This window comes from Schistocerca americana, chromosome 2 (genome assembly GCF_021461395.2).
Source record: "Schistocerca americana isolate TAMUIC-IGC-003095 chromosome 2, iqSchAmer2.1, whole genome shotgun sequence".
Classification (NCBI taxonomy): domain Eukaryota; kingdom Metazoa; phylum Arthropoda; class Insecta; order Orthoptera; family Acrididae; genus Schistocerca; species Schistocerca americana.
The window spans coordinates 482269073-482276649 of record NC_060120.1 but is presented as its reverse complement, the minus strand read 5'-3'; the positions used below and the strand labels follow the sequence as shown (position 1 = coordinate 482276649).

Below are 7577 nucleotides of genomic sequence, written 5' to 3'. Positions count from 1 at the left end.
ACAATTAAATCAATAACCTAAGCTGTCGACAGGCGTTGATACACTCCTGGAAATGGAAAAAAGAACACATTGACACCGGTGTGTCAGACCCACCATACTTGCTCCGGACACTGCGAGAGGGCTGTACAAGCAATGATCACACGCACGGCACAGCGGACACACCAGGAACCGCGGTGTTGGCCGTCGAATGGCGCTAGCTGCGCAGCATTTGTGCACCGCCTCCGTCAGTGTCAGCCAGTTTGCCGTGGCATACGGAGCTCCATCGCAGTCTTTAACACTGGTAGCATGTCGCGACAGGGTGGACGTGAACCGTATGTGCAGTTGACGGACTTTGAGCGAGGGCGTATAGTGGGCATGCGGGAGGCCGGGTGGACGTACCGCCGAATTGCTCAACACGTGGGGCGTGAGGTCTCCACAGTATATCGATGTTGTCGCCAGTGGTCGGCGGAAGGTGCACGTGCCCGTCGACCTGGGACCGGACCGCAGCGACGCACGGATGCACGCCAAGACCGTAGGATCCTACGCAGTGCCGTAGGGGACCGCACCGCCACTTCCCAGCAAATTAGGGACACTGTTGCTCCTGGGGTATCGGCGAGGACCATTCGCAACCGTCTCCATGAAGCTGGGCTACGGTCCCACACACCTTTAGGCCGTCTTCCGCTCACGCCCCAACATCGTGCAGCCCGCCTCCAGTGGTGTCGCGACAGGCGTGAATGGAGGGACGAAGGGAGACGTGTCGTCTTCAGCGATGAGAGTCGCTTCTGCCTTGGTGCCAATGATGGTCGTATGCGTGTTTGGCGCCGCGCAGGTGAGCGCCACAATCAGGACTGCATACGACCGAGGCACACAGGGCCAACACCCGGCATCATGGTGTGGGGAGCGATCTCCTACACTGGCCGTACACCACTGGTGATCGTCGAGGGGACACTGAATAGTGCTCGGTACATCCAAACCGTCATCGAACCCATCGTTCTACCATTCCTAGACCGGCAAGGGAACTTGCTGTTCCAACAGGACAATGCACGTCCGCATGTATCCCGTGCCACCCAACGTGCTCTAGAAGGTGTAAGTCAACTACCCTGGCCAGCAAGATCTCCGGATCTGTCCCCCATTGAGCATGTTTGGGACTGGATGAAGCGTCGTCTCACGCGGTCTGCACGTCCAGCACGAACGCTGGTCCAACTGAGGCGCCAGGTGGAAATGGCATGGCAAGCCGTTCCACAGGACTACATCCAGCATCTCTACGATCGTTTCCATGGGAGAATAGCAGCCTGCATTGCTGCGAAAGGTGGATATACACTGTACTAGTGCCGACATTGAGCATGCTCTGTTGCCTGTGTCTATGTGCCTGTGGTTCTGTCAGTGTGATCATGTGATGTATCTGACCCCAGGAATGTGTCAATAAAGTTTCCCCTTCCTGGGACAATGAATTCACGGTGTTCTTATTTCAATTTCCAGGAGTGTATACATCAACCGGGACAGTTTGTGTGCCCCGACCGGGACTCGAACCCGGGATCTCCTGTTTACATGGCAGATGCTCTATCCATCTGAGCCACCGAGGGCACAGACGATAGTGCGACTGCAGGGATTTATCCCTTGCACCCTCCCTGTGAGACCCACATTCCTAAATTAATGTCCACACACTACATTCGTAGTGCCCCTGCTTATTACACTCATTACTCGCAGCAGACAATCTTACCGAGTCCCGTAGTTCGGGCAGCGCGTGTACATCCGCAAAGAAGAAGCAGGTCAATGACCAGTTAGCCTTAATTATATGGAGATGGTATACCATCTCCATATACCCTTTGTGACAGCCCAGATTTTGCAGCCTTGTAAGGCTTCCTCTAAGACAGGACAAGCGACTGCATATGCCTCAGGATCTATCTCACAGATAGCGCCTTAAACACATATCTCAAGCGAACAGGGAGGTCTTTCAATCGCCCTGCCAGGAAATCTTTTGGTGCCTGCTATACCTTCTGATGATCTGCTACTCGACAACAGTTAGGGGTCAACTTCAGCGCGGGCAGTGACTGGCTCGTCAACAGCAGTGGACCAGTTGGGCGACACTTGGGATGTACTGGACATTGCTCGGATACCCACGTCCAGCCTCCATGGTGGTGTCCCTTGCAACAACCTGAAGCTGTATGACCAAAACCAGCACCACCTGGAGCAGTGAGCAAAGGGTCACAACTCAGCCTGCAACCGAACATACCAATCACAGCCCCTGTCCAAACCAAAGACGTCGGAACTCCATACGACACAGTATTTAAAACGGTAGACTGGACAAAGTAAGCACACAAACACACAAGAAATCTAAGAATTAAACTAGGAAACAAATAGAAAAAGCGTCGCTCCTGTCTGGAGCTCTTCAATATAATTTACGAACGAATGCTGTACTCGTCTCTGCTGCTGGAGGGTCAGAAGCAGCTCCCTTACTGACCACTAGCCGACATTGCATTAAAAGAAAATCAGTAGTTCGGGTGAACAACGAGAAACACACGATAAATTCTGTGGTGGTGTTCATTAATCTTCTCATGTGTGCGACCATTTGTTTCTATCTAGACTAGTCACCATTTTCAACGCACACAGACGACAGAAGAGCTGAAGGGTGATTCATTTCAGGTACTGATACTTTTACAGATACGTGAATTGGAGTGTAATATTACATGGCACTTTTAAAATTTTGTGATAATTTTTCTCAGGCTATCCCAAGATTTAGTTCTATTAAGATGAAATCGCCATGGAAATTTTACATCCAGTGCTCAAAAGAGTTTCAACAAGTTGTATCTTGACTTAAGCACCAAATTCTAGAATATGGATTCCTGATGACGCAGTCTGACTACAAAACCTTTACTGAGGTGGCAGAACCTTTGCAAGCACAATGAGATAGTTCTGAATGAGACACATTAACACATGAAATAAATATGCTCCCTGACGTGGGACTAAGCTTGTGATGAACGCTACCTTGTATGCTAGGCTTATGCAGGGCAAATGTAGTTGCCATCGGCTGTATTTATCACTTGGAAACCTATATAGAATGAGCTCTGCTAGTGGAAGTGAAATTAGTCAAGGTACTGGTCCAAGTGGCATTTCTGGAAATACATCCCGTAGGCTTGGCTTGTTGCTGAAAAATTACTAAGGAAGATAGTTGGTGCTTGCATTACAAACTTTAATAGATTCCCTTCTGGCGAACGAAAGATATACAAAAATGAGATCAAATCTAACAAGGCAAACAAGTAATAATGTAAGTAGACAACGCCCCATAATTGTACATATATATGAAGGCCCCATGTAAAACAGCTTGTATGCTAATGTAGGATATGATAAATGGATATTATAAAGTTCCAAACACTCATACAGAATCAATAACCTACATGGACAGTGAAATTCATCTGTAGAAATGTTTAAAAAATTTACAAATCACATGATCGTTTGACAATACCCAAATGAAAGCTATTATATGTTTCACTTTCTTTTTAACAGAGAGAGAGAGAGAGATAGAGAGAGGGAGAGAGAGAGAGTTGTTGCAAGCTATTAATATTCATGAATGGATTAGTTATAGATGGATAATGACACTCACCTGTGGACATGCGCTCGAATGGATCCCGTAAGATTATGGAAATGCGACTGCAAATCGAACAAACACGTGATATGAAGAACTATTATGACGAACCATGACTTGAAATGTATTTGAAATGTTAAAACGCTAGTGGAACGCAGTATGCTACCAAGTAGCATACTGAGATACCAAAACAGCCATCCCTGCTCACACAATGCGAGAAACAGCGCCACAATCAACTATATCACATACATGGCGCACATGGAGCGTCTTTTCTTGTTTCATAGCGCGCTGGCTCAACCGAATTTTGCTAAAGTGCACTCTAATTGGTTCCCGCAGGTAGAAGTCCCTGAAGCGGCTGAGATATGTTCCGGTGGGCACCTCAAAGACGACTCGTGCTGGGCGGTCGAGTACATTAGGCAAGTGATGTTTTGAGAAAACAAACAACTCTCACGCGACATGCTTGCACATAGTGTGCAACAGATTGGAGCGCTCTGCGCCGACGTGTTTCGGCCAGTAGAAACGAGCTGCATTAAGTCTGGGCTTAGTAGGACAAAGGAAAATGTTCCCGTGGGTTTACAAAATCGATAAATGTTCAAAAAATAAAACACTCAACTTAGCAACGTGTTATTTATGCATGATAAAGTCATTCATAACCTCATATAAGGTTTTATTAACTTCAATTTTATTAAGGGAATGTGTTCTTTTTCAGGGTCGTTGCTACGTGTTTTTCCAACCAAGGTGAGAACTGAAAAACGACGACCCCTTTTCTCAACTACCACCGGTCTCGCAATATCCCTCACCCTCCACCACTACGAACATCCAACGGCACAACAATGCAGATTTCCTATTATGCTTTTAATCATTAAACAAAGGCGACCAGACGTCCTCATTTCCTGAGGACAGTCCACAATTCAACTGAGGAAAGACAAACGAACACGCTGGTTATGTGATTCACACAGTCCTTGTGACTATTCTGCTGTACAAATATAGCTACGTTGCTGTACTGCGCTGAGCTTGTCTGATCAGTGATCTATTTCCTGGATATTCTTTACGATTACTTCTGACATCTGTACACTAAGAAAAAATTAAAAGAGAAAGCAGTGAAAAATATGTGACTTGTAATTGGGAAGATATTCTGATGTTCCACGGTATTCCTATGAATTCTTATTAATTCTTGGCAGAGTGAGAACAGGCTTTCGTTCAACTGCTCAAAATAAATGAGTAAACAATCGAAGTATCCTGGTATATACAGGGGAAAATGCTATGTCTGCGATATTTAGGAGCACTACTGCGCAGAACTGTTACAGGAAGACAAAAAAGGCTCGTTTAGATGAATCAAGCAGATATTTGACGGACATGATAACGTGCTATAAAGATTGCAGCCCTAACAGTCGTTGGCATTTGGTATTAGTGTTCACTTCGATACGAATAATACAGTTCGACTTATTATTGAAAGGTAACCCTGTGGGGATCATATAAATGATTGAGAATGAAGCAAAATTTACTAACAACATTTATTTTACTAAACCAGACATAAATTATGCTAAACAAGTTCTTGATTGACTACCGTAAACAAGTAAGAGGTGGTTAAGACTACAATGGACAAAGCTCCTGGGTGGCAGAAGTAAGTTGAGTACTCTGGCCTTAAAAATGTGGATAACGCAATCTGAATTGATGTGACGCTGCGCAGACTTTGATTGATCAAATTTATTGTAGTTTCTCTACATAGGTGCAGCTGAGAGCAAGTGGCGATTGAGATCTGTACACCCTGACAGTGCCAGAACAGCAATACATTACCCTGTTTGCTTCGTGCCGCGATATAACTTGCAGCTGGCGAGATGTGTGTGGTGAAGGTGAGGCGTGAGGCGGAACCTGTGAATCGAAGGCAGCCACGAAAGAATGCAAAAATCTCACGGTCTAGCACTCAGGCAGAAGGATCGCAATTTACTCTCTACGAGAGCCCTGAAATCATGGTAGATTTAAGTGTGTGACACACCCGTTCGCTGGTCATACCAAGGACCAATTTGGCTCACTTATACGACAGAGCACACTAGGGTAACAAAGACTGGTAAACCAATAACGAGTAAGTGTGCCCTTGGCAAACGAGTAGTCCGAGACGTTTGAAGCCACACTGTCGTTATAGTAAGAACTTCACCACAGGCTCCCCAGTCTAAATTACTCACAAGTCAAGTCAGTCTCAGGACAGGTCCCAAGCACCAACCACACATGCCAGCATCGACCAGAAGTTCCTCTTACCAGACCAAAGTCCAGCACCCAAGTGCTTCGCACTTCTCCAGAAAAAAAATCCGTTTTCCCGCAAAGTGCACGAACGATACCACTTTCACGCCATCTTGAGCCAATCATAGGGCTCTAGAGGTGCTAAATCTCCCCTCCCATAGACAGCAAAAACTCGTGTCGTACCAGGATAAGAGTTAAGAAACATGCATCTCTGAAAAAAAGTAACTGCCAATTACTGGCTTTTTTAAATTTTCGTAGAGGGGGAAGATGATTTTCTCTGAATTCGTGCCGCTTCCCACAACACATACAATCTTAAAGATCTTTATCTAAATCGCCTGTGCCTTGGAGCTTGTTAGTCCTAGCTATGAGTTGTAATAAAGATTCTATCTCTAAACGTTTCTAGCCGGCCGACGTGGCCGAGCGGTTCTAGGCGCTTCAGTCTGGAACCGCTCGACCGCTATGGTAGCAGGTTGGAATCCTGCCTCGGGTGTGGATGTGTGTGGTGTCCTTAGGCTAGTTACGTTTAAGTAGTTCTAAGTTCAAGGGTATTGATGACCTCAGATGTTATGTCCCATAGTGCTCAGAGCCATTTGAACAATTTTTTTTTTTTCTAAACGATTCTCAGACGCCGGAGTTTCTTATACAACTGAGGTGGCTGATGGAACTGGGTCACAGGCCTATTTGCAGTATTGGCAAACACAAAAACTTGTGAATTTTTTTATGCCTGGCTCTGCACACAGTTCCCAGTCTGCGACTCCACTGTGTAGAGGCGTTCCTTCGGTCTGTCGACCCAAGCCCAGCCTTCCGCTGGCGCCATTGCAGGTAGCTGGCATTGTTCTGCTGGAGACCTGTCCCAACAAGGGGCTGCCCTGTCTGCCGTGTATGGCTGTGGACATGTGCGGCAATGCCAATTACTTCCAACTCCCAACACGAAATTTCTATGAGCTAAGAACAACAAAAATATCCTATGCTGTTAGCGCTCTACCAGGCTCCAACAACATCTGCTCAGGCAGTTAACTTCCTAGAGTCTCGCTCAAGGTGCGTCAGGTTGTAATAAAATCTTTAATAATTTTCTGTATGTGGAAAATAGGTGAGAGAGTAACTTCCCTCTCTCATTCTAATCTAAAATATGATGAGCAACTAGTAGGATATAACATGCCAACTACACCGTGGGGTTTCATATGTCACTGCATTACCGAAATGCTTGATTCAGGTGTTCATGGACTTAATTTTAGACAGCGTGAATTATTAAAATGAAGTGTAAATTATGACAGTTCACTGAAAATTAGGAATAATCAGAACACAGCTCTTCATCTTAAACAGTGGGTGAGCCAAGCCATTGTTATGAATTTTGTATAATTTTTCTTTGTCTAGTGTCTGTTTACAGTTATTTACTATCATTAAGTTGCTAACAATGTGTATATCTGAGCTTCTGATACTCTGGAGTACAGAGATATTTGTAAAGAATTTGGGCATTGGTAGACTATATACGCAAATGTAAACAATGTGAAATACCAATTTTTTGCTTTTATTTAAGATTTTCGGTTAATGATTTTCATTTAGCTGATTTGGGTCATTCCAGAGGGATTGGGCCCTTCGTATTACTTCGTTATTACATCCTAATTTTAATTCAAGGAGTGATTCCATGAGCGTTAGTGTGGTGCTTGATGTCATCATACTGTATCTCTGACGTTATTTATTGTAACTGAGAATGCATCATGTATATCGGTGGTTTGTTGGATTAAGATGTGTTCAGTTTTGAGCACTGGCACGGAAT

At 45.2% G+C, this 7577-nt stretch overlaps 1 non-coding gene across 1 annotated transcript; it reads right to left on the bottom strand.

Moving 5' to 3' along the window:
* Positions 1–1488: 1488 nt before the first annotated feature.
* On the bottom strand, positions 1489–1563 carry Trnat-ugu. Its single transcript has one exon. It is a non-coding gene; the product is annotated as a tRNA-Thr (tRNA).
* Between the last annotated feature and the right edge of the window lie 6014 nt (positions 1564–7577).